This window comes from Pteropus medius, unplaced genomic scaffold (assembly GCF_902729225.1).
Source record: "Pteropus medius unplaced genomic scaffold, Ma_sr-lr_union100, whole genome shotgun sequence".
NCBI lineage: Eukaryota > Metazoa > Chordata > Mammalia > Chiroptera > Pteropodidae > Pteropus > Pteropus medius.
The window spans coordinates 11,189,424-11,211,781 of record NW_024344253.1 but is presented as its reverse complement, the minus strand read 5'-3'; the positions used below and the strand labels follow the sequence as shown (position 1 = coordinate 11,211,781).

Genomic DNA, 22,358 nt, shown 5'->3' with positions numbered 1-22,358 from the left:
AGAACAGACATGTGGCATATAGAATACATTCTTTCTGAGACTGACAGGGCAAACTCCTCTCTCAGAATGTGTCATTATTCACATTTTAAGACCTGGGCTGGAAAAACACTCGAGAGAGGAGAAAATCAACTTTGTCAGATTTGCAACATTAGAGCAGATGGCTCTATTAGAAATAAGAGGTTTGCCTCACCGCCCCATTGAAAATGGTGTGTGAAATCGTGTCTCATACAGGGCCATCCTCAAAACACAACCTGGCTCGCCTGTAGTTGATCAGCAGGTGGCAGAACAGAACAATTCATCCTCCGTAGTAAAGCCCCAGACAGGAGTATTTGCATTTGAACACTGGCTACAACTGGATTAGGGACTAGCACAAGATCCTGAAAGGTATCTTATAAAATAGAAAGTCAGGTATCCACCCACTGCAATAACCCACATGATAAAATTCAGAAGCGTCTTTTATACTTGCACTGGCTAGCATGGGTGAGGTGCTAAAGAAGCATCACAGAGGGCAGTGTCCAGACTTTAGGGCACCAAAGGCACCAACATCAGTGTTTCATAAACTTTCCTGATCATCAACATGTCCTGGGGGTGCTCATTAAAACACAGACCCCAGGGCCCCACCCCAGGTACACAAAACGTCTGAAAAAAGGAACAGGAAATCAGTCACCTAGGGGGCTCGTCAGACAATGTGTGGTCCTGTAGGTCCTCGACAAGCTAACTTGTGGCCAGTCCTGAGATGGGCACCGTCATAACCTGCCCACATGCCGGGAACTGATTCCCAAGACTCAGGTGAGCAACAAGCAGCTGGGCAGCACTAACTAACCTCTTGCTGTTTGACATAGGGTAGGGGCCCTACTGCTGCCCCCAACATATCTGTTCATCTGGGGGACCTGCAAGGCACCCCACCAGCACCCCTATCCTTCCTTTTCACCTCGAAACCCCATTTCTCCTATCTTCCCTCTCCTGGTTCATTCCTGCTTCCTGATGGCTGTCTGCAGCATGAATGCCATGTGCTCCCTACTTTGTATTGCCAGTCTCTTTTTCTACACATGGTGCTCCTTTCCCTCTGATCCTTTCTACTTCAAACGAGGAAATGCCTCCCACCAATCGCTCTGCTCCTCAGTACAAATTCTGTCAGGAGTCGGGACAGTCCTGGCTCGGCCCTCCCTCTTCCTTGCACCTTGGCGTTGGCTCTAATCCTCCTGCTAAACTCTAACCTCCTCCTAAAAGTTGAAAACAGCCTGACCACCCATTTCCCAACCGAGCCCTCATTGTTCTACAGATTTCTATTCTTCCCTTCCTGGCTGGTCTAAACCTTCAAGATACCTTCACATCCAAACTCAAAGATAACCCCACTTTGAACAAACCTGAGATCAAGACATCCCTCCCCCTTTCTCCCTTTTCCTTCTACGGGAAGCGCCAGCAGCACCCAGCCTCAGACTGATCCATCTTTGCACCTCACCTGGCCTACACATCTTGCCACATCACCCTCCAATCACAGCCTTGATCTTGTCCACCTGCTCACCAGCCACCATTGCTAATGAAACTCAGGCTTCTCAGCCCCCACAATAGAGTCCAACCTGCCCTTTTGGACTCATCTCAGAAACCCTCCCCTGTAGCATCATTCCTGACTCTCTACATGTTTACTTATTTCCTCCATCCTGAGAACTCTTATGACACCATGAAGCTGATCATATAGGATTCCTTACTTTGCCTTAGGTAACTAATATCTAGCCACCCACGTTATCCCTTCTTCTGCCCACCAATGATGGGCAAATTCCTTGAGAAGGAAAAGTTTAACTCTGTGGGTGTTAGGTAAAAATTTATTTAATAGATAATGTAAAAAATAAGGCTTTATCACTTTCCTCTCCCCTCTCCGCCCAAAAAAAAACATGCCGGTAAGACATAGAGAAAAGCACAAAATTTGAATCAGGCAGAGCTGGATTGCAATCTTGATTTCAACACATATTTATTGACAATTTGATCCTGGTCAAGCTTCTGAACCCAGTTGCCCACAGAAGAAAAAAAACACACACACACAAAACAAGAATAGCAATACCGCCACCTAGTGGGTCAAGCACGTAGCACTGTAGGAGGCTCTAGATCTGTAGACATTATTGTCAGACATTATCTTTTTGAACCTGAGAATTTGCAAAATATAATTAGAAAAAGGAATAGGTAAGAGACTTCTGCTACCAGTTTTTCAAGGGAAAAAAAAAACCACTGGTAGTAAATATTACACTGTGGCTTAAGCCACAAGAAAAAAAGGGATAAAATTACAGAAACTTTCAAATATGGTTTAACTTTGAAAGTGACCATTTGAAAATGTTTTTGGAGATTTTCTGCACAATTACTTTGTGATAATGTAGTCCTATAGCCATAAAACTAAAGAGAATTAGTCACGATCCTCTGCTACTTCCTGCTCCCCAAAACATTAAACTAAATAAGCCGGATTATCACTTTCAAAGAATACACAGGCAGTTTCTAATAGGCACAGCATCGATATTTGAAGGTACCTGTCAATCTAGCCTGCATGAAAGAAGACCGCTGAATGAAGAGAAGAGAACACAGATTATTTTTACACAAGACTGACTACAAAAACTAAAAATTAGAAGGTAGCAGGTATGTATGTAAGTTGGCATTCTTAAGGAAAAACGACTGTTAGTATATTTCAGTAGGATGATCTAAATATGATCTACAAACATAGTAGAGTATGTCAAGCATGGTATCTAGGAGCTATTTTATAGCTTTCAAAAAGAAATCCAGATAGAGCAAAACTTTGGCCTGCAGACAATAATGAACCTTTCTCCAACAGCACCACAGATGCCAACTGCCTTAGCCACATGAAATCAGTTCCCCACAGACTTACAAATCAAATTTTACTTGTTTTCTCATTTTCTGTTATGGACTCCCCTAGTCAAACTCTGTCATAGCAGTTCCCTTCAAATTTTAAAAATAAAGGTTCGTTTCTTGGAGCCTTGATGAATCCCATCTGAAGGCCATTAAAACACACACCCACTTCCACGCAAACCAGAAAAATCAGCAGAATTCAAAGACTCATTAAATCTTCAATCTGGAAGTTATCCTAGCAAGAAATAATTCACACCTCCCATTATGCACAGAGTGGTAGGGAAGTTTAGTGATGAGACCGCTGTCACCTAGGGGGTCAGTGGCGCCATGGGGGGACTAGAACCCTAATCTCCTGGGTCCCTTCCAGGCTCTGCCTGCTCTACCACACGTCAGGGCTGGCTCTGAACTGAGTGAGGCCCCTTGATCCTCTTCAAGTACATCAGTGAGTCATGTTTCCGTTTCCGCGCACTGTTCCAAGTCATCTTTGGTAGCAAGAGTTCATTCATTCACAGTACTGCTCACTCACTCGTCCAGAGCACTGACACACTTGGGAATTAGGACTTACCACGCCACCTTCAAATCAGGGAAGCCAATGGCTAACTAAATCTAAAAATAAAAAGAAATCTAACCCTTAGCACTTAAAGTACTTCCTTTCAACCTACTGTAAAACAACAGCCTATTTAGGAGATGAAAAGTGAGTCATTTCTTTCATCCAGCAGACAGGCTCTCCAGGCACAAACTCATGAACATTATACTTCATGGGGCCTTTTAAATATTTACTTGTTAGCAGTATTCTTCCTTTCGGGTCAAAGATTATAGTACTTAGCAACACAAAGAAAGCAGAGGGATGTAGTTATGAATTAGTAAACTGCTTTGCCAAGCCTTCCATTTGTTAATTCAGCCCAACTTCAAAGAGGATTTTAAAAGGGGGTTCAGCTGTCAAAAATTAACCCTAAGAAAATTACTGAATCAAAAAGTGACTTGGCCAGTCTTTCTCAAAATGATGTCAGGGAAAAACTGCTCAGTTGTAGGTATGGGAGCAAAAAGTCTCTTCCTATGCAAATAAGTTTGTTTAACTTAAAGTTTCTAAAGGGTTTTTTGTTTTGGTAACCACAGGACTTTCCCAGACTTTGATATGCTAATGATGCTGTAAATTTCCAAGGACGGGCATTTCAGTTTATTTGATCACATTTATCATCTGGGACCGGGCTGGGAATAAAATGCAAGCAACACACTAGGCTGGTTCGGTAGCTTCCAAACAACAGAGTAGAGAAAGGGCTTTTCTAAATTCACTTTGGTCTACGGCCATGCTACCCTGAGCAAGTCCAAAACCGTCTGATCTTGGAAGCTAAGCAGGGTTGGACCTGGTTAGTACTTGGATGGTAGACCACCTAGGAAGACCAGGTGCTGTAGGCGTAAAAAAATAATTAAAGAAATAAGGGATTGTAAACTGACAAGGTCCTTGCAATCTGTGAGGTCAACCAAGGGTCGCCTCACCATAAATGAATGAATGAATGAATGAATGAATTCGCCTTGTATTCTCCATCTTTAGTAGCAGCCAAGGAACGGTTAGAGTTAGACTCTATTCACGACGATTTCAGGATAAGGTGGAGTCTCTATTAGTTCTAATGGGAATTGGGAGGAGGAGCCTCCACAGAGCTAAATCCCTGAGAGCTTCTCAAGGCCAACAGGACTGCCAATTCCCCCTGACTCTAAGCAAAAACAGTCCCTATACCTGTTCCTGCAGAATGACTCGAAGGAGCTGCGTTCTGTTCCCTGAACTCTTTGATCTGCGTGCTCTAGTCTGTTTCAATGGTTTGTAACCATGGCTGTACTTTAGAATCACCTAGGGAGCGCTTATCTCTACAGATGTTGGGCTCGACGCCAAATCCACAGAATCCAACATGATTCTCAAGGAGCAGCCGCCAGAGCTGAAAAACCATTGTTCTGCTTCCTAGGAAGATGAGGTCAATAGACAAATAATTGGTTGTGCATGTATCATAAATCGGGCACATTGATATAAATAAGGGAAGGGCTACAGAGCAAGATTTTAATGAGTCCCAAAGTTTACAGACAAATCAATAGCATTTGCAGGTGGCCTTTTTTTCTCGTGGGCTGTTTTCACAAAGAAACAAAAATGTATTACTTTGAGAGGAGGTACAGTGCTTAGAACAAAGTGTTCCACAAAGCTCCTTCAAGTGCAACGATTGCATCTGGGTGTCTGCTGGTTCACACATGAGCTTAATTTCCCCTACACAGCCCATCCATCATATGACCCTTACTTGGGGCTCAACATTTCATTCTGTGGCTTGAATCTCTGGAGGTCACCTGAGAAATTCAAAACCAGAAATGTTCATTGTGCTAAATAAAGCCAAGACTACTGTATGATACACAGCACAGGGCGTGGGCCTCTGTGGAGGATCTCATAAGTGGGGGATCGCCTATGTGAGATAGAAAGCAGTTTTTAAAAAATCAGTTTTCTTCCTACATTATATTTACTTAACCTATCTTATACATATAGGCCTTAAGCAGAGTATGTCAGAATAGGGAAGAAAGGAAAGAGGGTTAAAAATTAAAGACTAAAAATTTTCTTTGAAAAAAGAATCAACTTCAATATAATAGGGGACTCTGGAAGAGATTATAAAAAGAATTTTTTCCCTCTTTCTTTTCTGAATGTCTTTAATCGGCACAAAAGTTACCTATGCACATTGAATGGGTAGGAATAGTTCAGCATAAAGGCAGAGCTGAGAAATGGTTAGGAAACAAAACCCTGAGTCCTGATGGAGATGATGGGTAAGAAGAGAAAGGGAGGCACCCAGAGGCTGCCAAGGCTCCTGGCTGCCACACCACCACCTGTGCACGCGCACGAGCTACAGGATGTGCGTAACTGACACACAGACATAGTTCCAATACGGTCCACCTTCCTCCTCCCTATCAACAGCATGGTGGCATTTCTGGGTCTCTTTCCTCGTTAACACTGCCTTCTTCCCAACCCCAAGGGAAAAAAAAAAAAAGGTCATATACCTACCTCTCTCTTGGAAAGCTTAACCCAGACATATTCAGATCAGAAGTACTTCTTCCTTTGCAGTTCTCATGCAAAGCAACTAGAAGGCCATTCCTTTGGCAAAAATCTGAAAGTCTTCAGGGAGTCAAGGGTCAATCTGACATAGGCAGAAGAACAGGATCTGGGAGTTAGAACTGACACTTTCTGACCAGTGGAGGAAGCCTGGATAAGTTGGTGAAACTCTGGGCATCTGACTGTAAAATGAAGAGGTTAAATTACCACCCCCAAGGCTGTCCTAGCTCTGAGTCTAGGGTTCCCTGATATGCCAGCATTGACTCTGCAGTTTCAACAGACAATGCAACATCCCAACTATTGTTAAACTACAACGGGAGACCGCCAGGGTCATGTGGAAATAATTTTTTAAATGAAAGCTTTTTCATCAACTACATGAAAAGCATGTAATAAATCTAAAAATAGACTAAAAGGATTACATGGACAAGTAAAAATAGGATTTTGATGGACTAAGTTGATTGCTGAACTAACATGACATATTTAAAAGCAAGTAAAGAAACTGAACAGTATTTCATTTGTTAAAATGCTTATGATTATGAAGAGGTAATAGACATTTGGCAGAATGTCCAAGGTTCTTGAAAGAATTAGCAGCACCACAAAAGGACATCCTGAGGAGCTTGTTGCAATTAATTTATTTTAGCAGAGCTGCTCCCAAGGGTCCCAGATTCAAGGCTGTGGGGGCGGGAGGGGGACAAGGCGGGTGCTCAAAGCTTTAATGAGATAACCCTTTAAAACAGCCTCTACAGGCAGCACCAGCAAATTATCCCTACCTTGCATGAGTTAAGTTTGACTAAACAAAACAAAAACAAAAACTCTCTCAAGGGAAGTTTCAAGTGCACAGGATTCCCACCTTGCAATAAAAAGTTAAGATCTCCAAATACTGAGACTACAAAAGACTAAGGTGCCCTCCTTCTAGCAGGCCCTATGTCAATGACATTCATTAACATTGCCCTGCTTGCTTTCTGTAGCAACTGCCCATTAGGGAGACCCAGAAATGAATGTCGTGATCCATTAAAGGCAGCACAAGAAGCAGGACAAACCTACTCTACCGTGAAACGGTTCAAAAGACCAAAGACATCCACAAGTTCAAAAACAATTAAATATGTATACTTCCCTGTATGTGTGTTATCTTTCGATTAAAAGTTAAAAATAAATTTTATATTATATTAAGTTAAAAATATATAAGTGTTCTCTTATGTAACATACAGTGCAGCCTTGTATCAATTTGACAAAGTGACACTTAAATATAAAGGTATCTACTAGGTTTTCTAATAGGTCATCTTGGGTTACAAGTAAAATAATGAAGAGAAATACAGATTTATAACCTAATGTCAAGAGATAACAGACATCATTTCTAATAATGTGAAAATCTAAGGCAAACTTAAGATTCCCTATTTCTTAGCTTTCCAACTCCAAATATAGAAACAAAATAGAGTTTGTTTATTGAGCTAGTGAATCGTTGATCAAGTACCTAAAATTATCTAACGAAGACCATCGTCTCTTCATTTTCTTAACACTTCAGTGTAGCTGGCTGCCTGTCCTACTCTTCCAAACCCTCCTGATGATTCCTAAAAGAGAATCACAGGGCAATATTATCTGCCACCTTCATAAAGATCGTGTCTTTCTTCTAAGTACTGCTTTCAAAACCCCTGAGCAGAGGCCCTTCTCCACAGTGCTCACAGATTCAAATTTGTCTGAGCAGACTAAAAAGATGGCAGCTTTTCCTTGCAGTACAGTGAGAAAAACTGGGATTCCACCGATGCTCAATCCTGCCCCTGTTCCTTTTAGGATGACAGCATCCTCACACTCTAAGCGCCATAATGAAGATGAAGTTACAGTAAATGACCTTCTGTACATTTCTTTTTAATTCAGGTCACTTGTGTTTTCAACCATTAGATTGCAAAAGGTGCAGGAGTCAAAGTTCAGAGCTCAGAGTCCGGCTTTCTGTCAGATCTCGTTTGATCATCAGCAGATCACCTACTCTGTGTGTGTTCAAGTTTATCCAGCTGCAAAATTAGGATCAGATTTGTTTACTTCTCAACACAGGGACTCCTATGTTATAATCTTAAAAAAAAAAAAAACCATTCTGAGCTACCTAATTGTTTTGAATTCTGTCATATAGTTTTCGAAACAAATTCTACACAACATGATGTTTTTCGGTAACCTGTACTATATGAAAGAGATTTGGAACTCTTTAAAGTCTTCTTTTTTCTGGTATAATATATGCGGAAATAATGGTGCGAATGAAGTTACAATTTGCTTATCTGACCAGTGTGTAACCCAGATACCCTAGAAACCTCTACTTTCTCGCTGAGTACTTGAGATACCTTGAGATTATCAAATGACAGATGTTCAGCTTGGTCCAATCTGATTTCAAGACAAGGTCTCAGGTTGGGTTAGGATAGTGGTACCTCTAGAACAAACCAGAAAGTAACTCCAATGTATCTTACGTGTCCTCTCTGTTGATTAGTGCTGAAAAAATTCAGGAAATAATACTCTCAATACCCAGACAAAAATGTAGTAAATTTTAAGTGAAGCAATACACTTGATGTCCTCTTGCTGCCTTCTTTCAACTTGAATTAGCAAAATCTACTGCTTATCAGGACTATACGGGGTCATTAAACTCTAGGTTACTGAGTGAAAAAATCTAAGAACTTCCTTTCCGAATGTTTTTAAACTTTTACTTTTTAATTAAAAGAGAATACTGCTAAGAAAATCTATTGCAACCCAAGTTTTCTTGGGTTCAGACTATTTGTTTCTTATTAAATTACAGTGAATTTAAATGGAAAAATAATTTTTGGTGTTTTTTAAAATCCAGATTTTCACTAAAAATTTCTTAATGTTTTTAGTAAACAGAAAATAATTCAGACACTTAGATCTTAATATCCTCATTAGAATTCATGTTTGGCAATTCTAGGGACCACAAGCTTTTAACTTATGAGAGGAAAAATTATGTTTTACAATAATCCTAATCTTCGATATTTCAAAATGTGTTCAGAAAATTCATCCCACAAAAATGGCCACTACATTCTGCAACATGATATGTGTACATGTGTCACTCTGTATCAGAATACAATATCTACTTGGAAAAAGCTGCCTTCATTTCTAAGTCTTTGTTAACCATCTGAAAGTATTTTGGTATGATAATTATGAAAATGTTAAATTCAATAGAGGACAAAAGATTCCATTTCAATATTATGTGTCTTCATTTACCTTTAAAGATATTAAATGTACATGATAGAATTTAGATTAACTGGAAAAGAATGACTATAAAATCTGGTTCCACTATAAATCTAAACGATTTATCCTGTAACTTTGATCTAAAGTAAACTTCACCAGGATTGTTAGGCATCTTTTGATTATACTCCTTGGCCTGATTTTTAACTCTTTCATTCTAACACAGCAACCATATTCATTGTTATTTTAAAATTCTGTTATGTTCTCCAGTTTTCTGTACACCCAATGTCAAACAAAACCAACACCTAGGTCATTAAGGAAATGTAAAACATTCTTCGTAGTCTGTTGGAAAACCCTTTAACCTTTTGTCACACATGCAGTTCCATCCCTGGACACATGTTGCTATTGCTCAACTGCACCTGTCATGCAGAAAAAGACATGAGGAATACTATTCTTTAAAAAAATTACTCTTTGATAAATGTGAAATGATGACTAAGACCGACCATTGAAGTTTTTCTCAAATCAGTCAAAAGCGCTATAGAAACTCAGGAATTCATTTAACTACAGAAACAAAAACTAATGTTAAAGAGTAAGGAAATGTATATGCTTTAACTTTTTCATTAGATCTACCAAATTACAAATTACTAAAACACAATAAGTGTATCAATATTCCTAGGACAACGAGACAGCATCATGCATATACTAAAAAATGATAACTAAGAATTAAACTGGATTTTTTATTTTATTTTATTTTATTTTAGGATGTGAAAGAAAAGCGTCAGGTTTATTTTTTAAAAACTTATTTTGAATGTGATTATCAATCGATAAGAAAGTACAAAGAAATGTCCAGGAAAGTCCCATGCACCGTTCGCCAAGCCTCTCCTGATATTAGCATCTCACATAACTACAGTACAATATCAAAACCAGGAAAGTGACACTGCTACAATTCATTCATCTTATTCAGATTCCACCAGGGATATATGGAGTTGTGGTTGTTATGTATGCACACGTGATGTTATGCAATTTTACCATACGTCACTTTGTAGAACTACCACCACAATTCGTATAACACCCCCTGCTAACCCTTTATAGCTACACCTACCCCCAAATCCCTGACCCCCGACAATCATGAATCTGTTCTCCATCTCTATAATTATGCTATTTGGAGAATTTTTTTTCACTCATCATAATTTCCTTGAGATTCAGCCAAGATTTTCTGTGTGTATCATTTGTTCATTCCTTTTTATTATTGAGTATCAATGCCATGATATGGATATACCAGTTTGTTCAAGCACTGAAGGATATTTGGGTACTTTCTACTTTGGGGCTATTACAAGTAAAGCTGCTATTAACAATTAGGCACAAGTTTTCATCTCTCTGGGATATATGAGTGCAACTGTTGGGTCATATGGCAAGTCCCTTTTAGTTTTAAATGGAAATGGCAAACTATTTTCCAGAGTGGCTATGTCAGCAAAACAGGAGTGATCTAGTTTCTCCATATCCTCACTAGCATTTGGTGTTATTATTTCAGTCATTCTGAGTGGTATATAGTGGTATCTCATTATGGTTTTAATTTGTATTTCGCTAATGGCTAATGATGTTAGACATCTTTTCATATGCTTATTATCACCTGTATATCCTATTCAGTGAAATGTTTGTGCATATCTTTGCCTAGTTTTAGGTCCCAAAAATCTTTTGCTTTTTTTTTTCCCCCTAGAAGTTTTATAGTTTTATGTTTTACACTTAAGTCCATGATCCATTTTGAGTATAAGGCTTAGGTCACAGGACATTTTTTTTGCCTGTGGAGGTATAGTGCATTTATTGAAAAACTATTCCCCTTCACTTGAATTGTTTTTCTCCTTTGTCAGAAAGTGAACATATCTATGTGGATTTCCTTCTAAGCTCTCTATTCTGTTCCACTGATCTATTGTCTACCCATCCCCAACACCACAATGCACTGATTACAGTAGCTACATAGTAGGCCTGAACATCAGAAAAAGTAATTAGACCCATTTTTTTGTTTTTCAAAGTTGTTTTGACTATTTGATGGACTTTCTCCATATGAATTTTAGGATAACTTTGTATCTTTCTATAAAAACATTGCTGAAACTCTGATAAAAATTACATTAAATCTAAGATCAATTTGGAGGAGAACTGACATCTTTATTATGTGAATCTTCTAGTCCATGGACACGGTATGTCTCTAGGTATTTGTCTTCTTTTCCTTCATTAGCATTTTATAATCTTCAGCATACAGATCATGCACATGTTTACATTTATTATTTTACTTTCTTCTGAGCAAATAAAGGTATTACATTTTAAATTTCAGTTTCCATAGAAGTGCAAATGATTTCTCCATGTTGATAGGTTTTTAAATATTTATTCATTTTAATCTTAAATCTTTCCATCAATTTGGGGCATTAATCATTTTCCATGAATACAGCAGTTCAAAAGGAATCCACTTAAACTGAATGTGACATGCTTTTTGTCCTTTTCATCATTGGCATATGAAAATGTTTAGAAATACACCCTCATCATCAGATGCATTGAGAATCCATGCATTTAAGACACTGCTATGCTGTGAGAAATTAAAACAGAATTCCTTCTTAGACAGTTCATAAATCTACAATGGACATCATCATAGTAAAGCATGTGAAGCACCCACAGAGAAATCTCTAAAACTAAGAGAAATTGCCAACATCAACAAAAATTAACTCAGCTCACATTGTTATTTTCTGGCTTCAGTTTCCTTTTATAGAAAGAAGAAAGAGGCCTTATACTCTCAAAATTAGCTACTTAAGCAACTGGCTAAAATGTAACTATTAGCTTTAAGCTTTTAAAATGAAATCATTTGCTGAGAAAAGGATAACATTTTATACACCTCTGGGGAAAACCACTTGAGGATTTTGAACATTTAAAAAACTAAACACCACTCAGTGCCCCAGCCCCCAGAATGCTGTGGCCAGTGTAAAGCTTTTCCTCTGTATTCCTGTGTAAGCACTATGAAGCTTCATGGCAACTGCACAAGTAGAAATGGTGCTTAAGTGAGAAGGTCTTTTATCAAACAATTACTGGACACCTACTGTGTGCCAGACCCCACATGGGGAGCTGAGAAACCAACATAATTGAGCTTGACCTCTGCCCTCAAGTTTAAAGACGGTTTAAAGACAGCAGGCTGACTTAAAAGTTACCTTTATAAATTCTTACAGGTATAACCAGACCTATTTAAGTCCCAAATCCCCTTCTCTCACTTTGAATTTCTCATTTTAAGAACATCTCACCTCTTTAAAATGGAAACATGTCATTCGCACTAAGTGTTACCAAGGTTGGAGGGCAATATATTTCAACGTAAATTCCAGATCAATTTTAACTTTTGAGAGAAAAACCACACGACTGTACCAACCACATGTAGAAGAGGGAACATGTAAAACATATTGTGAATATTTTAAGCATTACCTGGAACTAATTTAAAAGACCACACAGATTCTGAATAGCAGAGATATGTAGGAAGTTGGCTACTTGGAACAGAGGGCACCAGAAAGGTATTCACAGCCAACATAGTGTTCAGTATTAGGTGTCACACCTAAGCTCCTTCAGAAATGCTTCAGAAGTTTCTTTATTTATATAAGCTTTGTGAAATGAGTTGAGCACCCCAAAACTCATAGTCATAATGATCAATTCAACAGCTCTAAATATTTTAGTTTAGGGGGGTCAACTTTTTCTAAGAATCTGACACTTTCTATTAGTCAACTAAAGAGAAATATACATAGCTGAAGCTCCCCAAAGACAACTGAGCAAGAGGCTGACTGCATTCAGGATTTTCCTATCTATCGAAATTTCTTTTCGAAATCCACACAAGAGACTTATCCAAGGCATCAGTCCTTAACCTTTGAAAATCTAAGGACACTTTTTGCAGGAAGCACATGATACACATGTTACCCCTGAAATCCATGAGCCTCAGGTTTAGAACCCCAGCTCCACCACGCAGAAACAAAAGGGCTGTGTTGCTCTTCCTGGCTAACCCTTTGCAGAAGGATGCGCCTCCATTATTCTGCACCTAAGATAATGCCTGACACTAAGTAAAGAACTTGATGAAGAGCTGGTGAATGAATGAATTACAAGAATGTTATTTGTGCTATGATCTGGTTGTGCCAAATTGTTTCAAACGTAAGGAAACGACCTGACTTTCTTAATATTAACTTTACTGACACATCCTCTCTACCTTTTTTAAAACTTTTAAAATAATTATAGACTCATGAGAACTTGCAACGATAGTAACGAAACCAGCGTACCCATCACCCAACCTTCCCCCAGTGGTGAGATCTCACGTAACTATAGCACATGGGAAACAGGAAACCGATGGGCACAACACAATTAACAAGACCACAGACCTAACTTGGATATTACCATTTCTCGGTATGTGCTCATCCAATTACCTCTGTATGTAAACAAATAAAGGTATAAACACATTCTCACCTCGAAAGACTTTGCCAGAATTAAAATACTGCAGCAGTCAAAAACAGAACCGATTTTTATCAGCCCTTTATATTAATAGATGTGGCAAGTAGCTACTGAGCACGAAAAGGACAAAGGTATTGTTCTCTCAGCAGTGTTCTAGTTCTGCTCACTCTATCTCCCCACTATGACTTTATTATTTGAGTTGAAGGATATTTCTAAGACATTAAGCACAACCACAAAGGAAAAATGCCCATGAAAGTGAGGTGTCATATAACCAAAATGATTTTGCTTCCAGACAGTGAGCCCCACGCCATCTTCGTAAGTCATGCTGTTTATTGCCCCTCTGTGGTCTGTGACTCACGCCCCTGCTCACCTTCCTCTTGCTTACCTGTGCTACTTCCTTAACAGCTAAGGTAGGGCGTCCGCACAGAGGCAGTGCCCAGAGTTGAATAAAGTGCTCCCCGGTGCATCTACCTGTAATGCTCCACACTGTTTAGGAATTACATCTTCTTCTTCACCTCTCTCTTCCATCTCATAAAGAACAGCAGTACCTTATTAAACTTTGTATCTCCAGAAATGAGCATCATGTTTGACCTGTGGTAAGCACCAAAGCAATAAATTCATCCATTCACTGAATGCCAGCCACAGTGTTAATGTTTTGAACAAAGAGATGAATCAGCCATAGTCTCCCTTTTATAAGTTTTTGACATTGTTGCAATGAACATTATTTCTAAATATACCATCATCTGATACAACAAACCAAAAAAAAAGGAAAAAAAAGTTCATACAGGTCAGCCCTGAAACAGATCTGAAGGCAAAAACACCTCATCTGGTCCATAAGCAAAAAAAAGCTAAGAATCTTATAGAAATATGATTTTCAATTTACATATTACTCCTTAAAATCATGCAAGTTTCTTTGAAGTTGAGTTGGAAATAAGATGGAATATAATCAGGATTAAAACTTTGATGCTTTGCTTTTTTTTCTTCAGTGTACAAAAGCTTGGGGAACTCAAGAAAAACAAAGTGCTTTGCACAGAACAAAAGCGGTGACGAATGCCTCATAAATGTAAGGACCGTCACTAGTCATAACCACAGAGTAGAGTGTCCCGTCTGCCTCCCCGCATCCCGCATGGCTTTAAAGTTAAATGCTAAGGTCTGTTTCTGAAGGACAACTATTCAAAGGGAACATACTCAAGAGATCAAATAGATGCTTTGTAATGTCTTTAAACTCATTCCTACTATAAATTAAAATTAAAAGTCCCTCAATCTAGACTCTGACAGTAAGTGACTGCAAGAGGAGGCAGTATATTAGTCTATTATCCATGGAGGATACATCCCCCAGTGGATGACTGAAGCTGCAGACAGCACCAAACCCTATATATACCATGTGTCTTCCTATACATACATAGCTTTTTACTAAAAGGAACCACTTTACAACTTCCCTTTGGCACGTCTGGCTTGCCAGCATGACTACTCTTGCACCCTGAGGCCATTCCTGAGGAAAATAAGGGTTACTTGAACACAAGCACTACAATACCACTTACGGTTGATCTGATCATGGAGATGGCTACAAACTGACTCAGGGGTGGATGAGGACACTGGACAAAAGGATGACTCACCTCCCTGGCAATACAGAGAAGGACGATGTAAGATTTCATTACGCTACTCAGAACAGCACGTAGCACACAATTTCAAACTAATGAATTGTTTATTTCCGAAATTTTCCATTTAATATTTCTGGACCACGGTTGGACCACAGAAAGTGAAACCTTGGATAAGGAGGAATGCTGTATGCCTCTTTTGCACCTTGGAGGTCCTCTTGGGAGATGCTATGGTTTGACCTGAATATCCTAACAGAGGAGCTGCTGCCTCTCCAGCCCACCCACAATGACCTTCAACCCTGCCAGCCTCACGGAGGATCCGGCCACAGGGCAAAGCAGCAGCCGCTCAGCAGGGAAATCTGTTCTACAACAGTGAGCCCCAACAAAAGAATTCTAGACCAAAGATGCTGCTTTGTCCAAACACATATTTTAGTTCACAAGAGCAGAAATCATATTAAGTGAAAGCTTTAGTTTGTTTGAAGGGTACGCTAACATGTCTGTGAGAAGATCATAGAAACTACTTTCAATGATGTGTTTTTCATCCCGAATAATTTCTGGGATAAAGAAAGTCAGTTTTCAACAGCGAAATGGTCTTAAGATTTTATAAACTTAGCACTAATAATCCAAATACAAAAGTTATAATTCATACATGTAACAGAATTTTAGCAGTTTTTCAAAAAACTAGCTCATTTGTAGGTTCCATACATGCAAGTGAACTCAAACTGATAAGAGTTGGAAATTTTATACAAATTTCAATCCAAGATTCCTGTTTTCTCTTTAAAAAAGGCATTGTTATAATGTGACAGATCTGTAGGACAAACTCATTTCTTGAGCCTATTAAGTTCGATAACACTTTAGTACCCATACTGAAAGTTTTATTTCTACTAACTTTTCTTATTCTTGTTAACTTTCCATAAAGAAAATTCCTGGTCTGTTACTATGGACTACAGACCACAGTCACTACTTAGAACAAGGATAACTTGGCAAAAAATAAAGCAGAGGGGTCTCCCCCAACTGCCGCTGTAAACAAAACTACAGTTTATAAGATAAATAACTGTGTCAGTTACATCATAATATACACTTAGTAGGATACTGAGACTATCGCTGCCTTCCAGGGGATTAGGAAGAAATCTTAAACATAAGAAAGATAATTACATGATAGGCACATTTTGTTCAACCCCACTGCACTGAGAATCTACTTTGTCAGTGACTACGAGATGTTAGGCATGTAAAGAGAAAGGATGGTTTTCAGAATATTTATGAACCCATGAAAGTATGCAAATTTACATGCATATCAGTAATTATCATCGTCATCACTACCGTTGATATTGCCATACCCCGCTGCACCACCCCCAGGAATGGCCCTTGTAAGGAAGAGATGTGCTCAGCTGCACAATGTATCTTAGGCACCTGGCATGCTGCCACTCTCCTCCCACATACGTGACCTGAGGACTCACCAGGACATTCCTACCTTTCCTCCCCATGCCGTTCCCATCTGCTTCAACTTGGACAACAAGAGACAAGTGAGATGTTTGCCCCCACAGGATTCTACCGACATCTCCTCCCAAAGGGCCCAAAACGAATTTTCGAGACAACTAAGACTTAAGAAAAAATAAAAGTTAGGTCTGGAGGTGATATCAGTTAGGCATTCAGTAGCAATGACTAAAAACACAACTTGAAGAAAAAAAGTGAAGCTCTCAGGAATAAACAGATTGAAAGATGACTCTTTCGGTCTCCTCTCAGCTCCAATTTCCTTTGTGTTTCATCCTCTCTTCATAGTTCCAGCTAAAGACTCATGGTTGATTCTGGCTGGTTCAGTGAACCTAAGATGATAATTCTGTTCTCGGCCTGGGGCAAGGGCCCACATACTCAACTGCCCCCAAAGCCACAGAAACCAAGAATGTGACAGGAAGTCTCCCAAAAGAAAATAAAGATGTTATTAACAGAACACATAGAAAAAGGCACAAATAACACATATCCATCAAAGGAACACATAACTAGATTCATGCCTTAAAGAAGCAGCACAGTAATTTTGGCATTATGGTCCCATTTAATTGTATTTGTTAGAACTGTTTTGGCTACACGTGGCAAAACCCCAATCCAAAATGGCTCAAACAGAAAGATAGTTTATTTGTTGTATGACTAGTGCAAAACTGCACTAGGAGATAAATCAAGTCTGGTCTAACAGGCAAATCACGAAAACTGTTTTTCTCTATACTTACTTGATATCTGACTTCCCAATTAGCATGTGAGGTAGACGGCCACTGACCTAGGGCTGGCAATGATGGGGAGAGCCAGTCCACCGAGAGGCCCTTGCTTCCTACTAAATGAGAGTGCCTCTTGCCTAGAGCTGAGACAGCCAACTTGTGACCAGGAAATAACAGCTTAAAGGGAAAAGTCAGCATATGGAAGGTAACCTCAGCCTTGATGGCATCGCTGAGAAGCTGAGCCAAGATAAATGAGAAAAATAAAATCCTATTTAAACCACTTGAGCTGAAGTTGTGTTATATGCAGCTGACAGCCTTCCTAACTGATCTGGTAGATCGAGGACCCAATTTCTTTCTTGCCTCAGCATGCTGCTCTGATTAGAAGATGGTGGCAGCTGTCACAGGTGTCACAGTGAAATAAGAGTTCTCCTCTTCCTGTGTCCTTCCTTCTAAAAGAAGAAAAAGTCCTTCAACTCGTGTCTTGCCTTATCTTGTGAGCTAGAACTACATCATATGCTTACACCTACACTCAAGTGGCAAGAATAGAATTTCAGTGATTTACTCTTGAATTAGGGTCACTTTTCTGAAGAAGAAAAAGAGATTCTGCTAATAAGAAAAGTATTGGGAGGACAGATGCTTGGTTAAGTAACTAACAATGCTAATTATACATAGCAATCAAAAGGTACATTTTAAAATGTTTTTTTATACATATGCACTTTACTAAAGTAGAGAGAGTTAAGAGTAACACGATTTCTCAGTGTCCTGCTGCTGCTTCACTGGAGTAAGAGTGATTTCATATTCTCCATCATATCTAATTAAAAGCATCATTAAATATACATATGTACTAAATGTAGCCCCAGGACATGTCATATAATAAAAATGTATACAAAAGCCAAACATTAAAGGCTGCCTAAACACAGAAAAGAAGTGCCATATAATAAAGTATATTTAAACTATCATATGCTGCTGGAAGGGAACATCAGTATAGCCACTTTAGAAGGCAACCTGGAAGTATCCATTAATATTTTAAATGCACCACTCTATGTCTCAAATATCTTACTTCTCACTATCTGTCCCGGCAAAACACTCGCATATATGTACAGGAAGACAAACATAAGAACTGCATCCTAGTTTATCACACCCAAAAAAACAAAGCTAAAAACAAAAACATTGGCAACAACCTAGATGTCCAATCACTCGGGAATGACTGAAACTATGGTACATCTAAAATATAGAACAGTATGTAGCAAAAAAAAAAAAAAAAAAAAGAATGAGACAAGTATAAAGGCACTGGAATATAATAAAATTCAAGATATAGTGTTCTGATCAAACTTACTCTGAGACTAGAACTTAATTATTGCCGCCACTAAAAAGAAATGATAATTATGTAATGTGAGAGAGGTGCTAATTATTGCTAAAATAACATGATATTATTATATATATGCATATATAAATGTATCAAAATAACATGTCAAATATATTTCGATTTAAAAAGATACATTGTTCTGAAAAAAGCAGAAAGTTGTATTAACGTACACTATACTACTAAATGCAGTTTTAAGGATGATTTCCATGGGTAAATATAAATGCATACGAAAACGTCTGGAAAGATATATGACAGGGAGAAACCATTGGTTTTTCCTCCTCTAATAGAATTCTTAGGCCTTATTAGAGAAACAATAACTGCAAGAAATTTTTGCTCCTGGCACATAATTGGGTGCTTAGTAATATTTATGGGATGAATGAATGCTCAATAAACTCAACATTTTCTCAAACACTGACAGGTTTGAGAAGACAACATTAGACGCATGATTACGGAGCTTAACCACTTCCAGTCAGCCCACATCAGCCTCTGAGAGGTGCTGGCAGAATTGTAATAAAAAAGTTATCTTTGATGGTAACCTCAAAACAAGTGTTCAGTACTGCAATAACCTTAAGAAGCACCAGTGCCTATACATGGAGGAATATTCTCTTAATAAAGTGACTGAATAAAAAAGGCTCTGTGGGAGCGAAAACCTTGGTTACCTCTGAGGAGGGGATAGGGTGTCAAGGAGAATTGTAATGTTTGAATAATTTACTAAGAGGTTTCCATATATAAATTGAATTGAAATATATATACTTATATGTAAATATGTATATAAATGGAATTGACATACAAGTCTTTCAACCATCTTCCTTTGTAACTAACTAGTCTGACACAGTAGCATTTATCTTTTACTTACGGGCTTTAGAGATATCTTCCCTGTACTAAATGAGCAGGTTTGCAGAATTTAAACAGCATTAAACAAATTAAATATACACTTTTGAAAAATTAACATCCCTTGCTGATCCACTGCATTTACAAGCCACTTGACTGAGGGAGGGGACGTCTTTTTTAAAGCAGAGGGCATTTTCAGTTTCAGCCCGACTACGAAGCAGATTTCTGCCTCCATAATGAACTGTCCTTAATTGCCTTTGCATTGGCTCTTTACTGAGAGCGAATGGAATTATAAGTAGATTTAAAGCAAATCCAGAGAAACCACCACACCAGCTCAAACTCCTTTTTTTAAACGAAAAGTTTACTGATTCTGGAGGGAAGTGTGACTGCTGCAAACAGGTATGGAAAGTTGCTTAAATGCTGGCTGGTATTGTGCGCTGAACAAAATGCAGGCCAAGGTACCGGCTATTAACAAAACAGCCTATAACAAAGCCCCAGACTAAGCTTTAAGTAGTTGTTCCCATGCTGAGACATCTTCTATTATTTCTGATTGAGGCAGAGTTTTAGATGATGACATCTGGCCTCTTGCCCTTCCCCATATTCAGAACCACTGACTGATGTGTGCTGTAAGCAAGTCACTTCGGTGATGGCCACCGCAGATGGGAAACACCACGCCTGGGTCCAAGAGCCTGAGCCAAGTTTTCCCCTGCTGACAAATTCAGGCAAAGGCTCTTTTTCCATTTCATCAACACTCAGCATGGGAACGGAATGTCAATAAAACTGAGGAAGTACGTAGGCCTACGAATTCTATTAGAGGAGGAAAATGCACAGCAAGCAGAGCTGGACACTGGGAAATTCCCCAAAGGCATGCTACTTGCCGGCTCCCATCCCCTTGTGGATGACCAGCTGCCCTGCATCTTGGCTTCAGCACGGGTGGGACTGCCAAATTGCCCTTGCCTCCAGGTGCACCCCCAAAGGACCCTGGAATTTGTGGGCAACAGAATAATGGGGAAATGCCTGGTAAGGATGTTGAAATCCCTGGGAAGGTAATGGAGGAGGGAGGCAGGCAAGGCTGGGAAAGCAGGAGGAAGATGTTGGATAGGTCAGTGCAAGCCTCACATCTGGGACTGGCTGAAATGTATGCTGCTGCTTCACTGCACATGGCCTGTATCTTTCCATAATTCCTAAGCAGGATCCCGAAACCTTTCCCCTTCAAGGTTCCTGTTTGTAGGCAGATGCTGCTGGTTTGCCTATCCAATATCCATTTCCTACTTCTTCCTTCCTAGCAATAGCAACCTTGGTGTTTCTGGGGATGATGATGCACCCGATTTTAAAAACTACATTCCCTCTCCTCCCTTATATAGATAAGGCCATGTGTATAATTTTGGCCAACTGGATATAAGTAGAAATTGATGGATGGGGGTTCTGGAAAATCTTTTTATAAGATGAGATAATTCATCTGGTGCCCACCTTTTGCCCTTCGCCCTTCCACTTTTTCCTTCTTGGAGCCTAAGAAAGATGCTTGAGATGAGGCAGCCACGCTAGACTATGAGGTGACAGACACACACACTAAGGATAGCAGAGTGGAGAGTGATGATGGCCTCATAAAACCACCATATCAGCCCTGGGCTGCCACTTATGAACTTCTCATTACATGAGAAAAATAAACATTCTCACCTATTAATCACCATTATTTGGGATCTGTTACTTGTAGCTTCCTGATGACTAAATGAAATGAGTGCTTGCTATACAGCAGGACTTGTTCTGAAGTGAGTTACTCACTGAATTCTCTCAATACCCACACGAAGTAGCTACTATCTACGCACATCTCCACTACAGCTGAGGAAACTGGGACACAGCAAATTTAAATAATATACCTTAGATTAAAAACCTAGGAAATGGCAAAGCTGGGATTTGAGTTTAGACAGAATAGCTCCAGGGCTCTGGGAGAGAGCGAGGAAGCCTAGCACTCCCCAAGTCTCAGCCTCTGCCCCCAGGCCCCTACCGGCTGCTGCAGAGTGCAAGCCAGGTAACTGCAATTCATTCATACCTTCTCTCCACAACGGAGAGCTTTCCAGCCCATTCATTCCCTCCAGGCAGCAACCTGACAAAAACTGTGTTGTTACATGGATCAAAGTCTTTGTACTATATGTTTAAAATGTTGCCTTCTAGTCCTTTCTTGTCACTGTAGCTATTTTGTTGGTGAAAAGGATGTTTCCATTCATACACATACTCCCAACCATCATCTTTAACTATGGAAAGACATTCAAGTTACATATGAGTGGAGGTGGCCAGTTTAAGAAAACTCTTTGATATAGAAATAACTGAAGCAAGCAAGCCAGGCCCTTAAAAAATAATACTCAAATTAAAAAATAATAGTAAGAGGAGGAGGAGTATGCAAATTCAAACTAATGTCCACTGACGCGAAGTGCAGTGCCCAAGGTTATGCCAATACCTACGACTCCTGGTTATGCCTCTACTGATGTCGAAGCAGACTATTTCGAAATATCTGCTCTAATCAAATTTAGCAAAGTCCCAAAATAATAAACCTAAAGACTGATTTGTTGTTTTCTGAAGCAAATGAATTCATACACAAGTTTGATTTCTTATCAATGCTGTTTCTGAAATACATGAAGAGACTTGTACGGACTCTATACATTATAGCACAGATACTACCACTGTTGTACAGTTGCTAACTAAAGTTAAAAAACAGTTGCAAGTGTGACTTCATAAATATTAGATACTTAGTTCTAACATTTCTTGAACACAAAGATACTAGTCAACGAACAACA

The 22,358-nt window shown here is 39.2% G+C and overlaps 1 protein-coding gene and 1 pseudogene across 1 annotated transcript in view; one reads left to right on the top strand and one right to left on the bottom strand.

The window, feature by feature from the left end:
• NHSL1 (NHS like 1) overlaps positions 1–22,358 on the bottom strand; it is a 206,201-nt gene that overhangs the window by 130,018 nt on the left and 53,825 nt on the right.
• On the top strand, positions 4,148–4,266 carry LOC120608036 (uncharacterized; annotated as a pseudogene).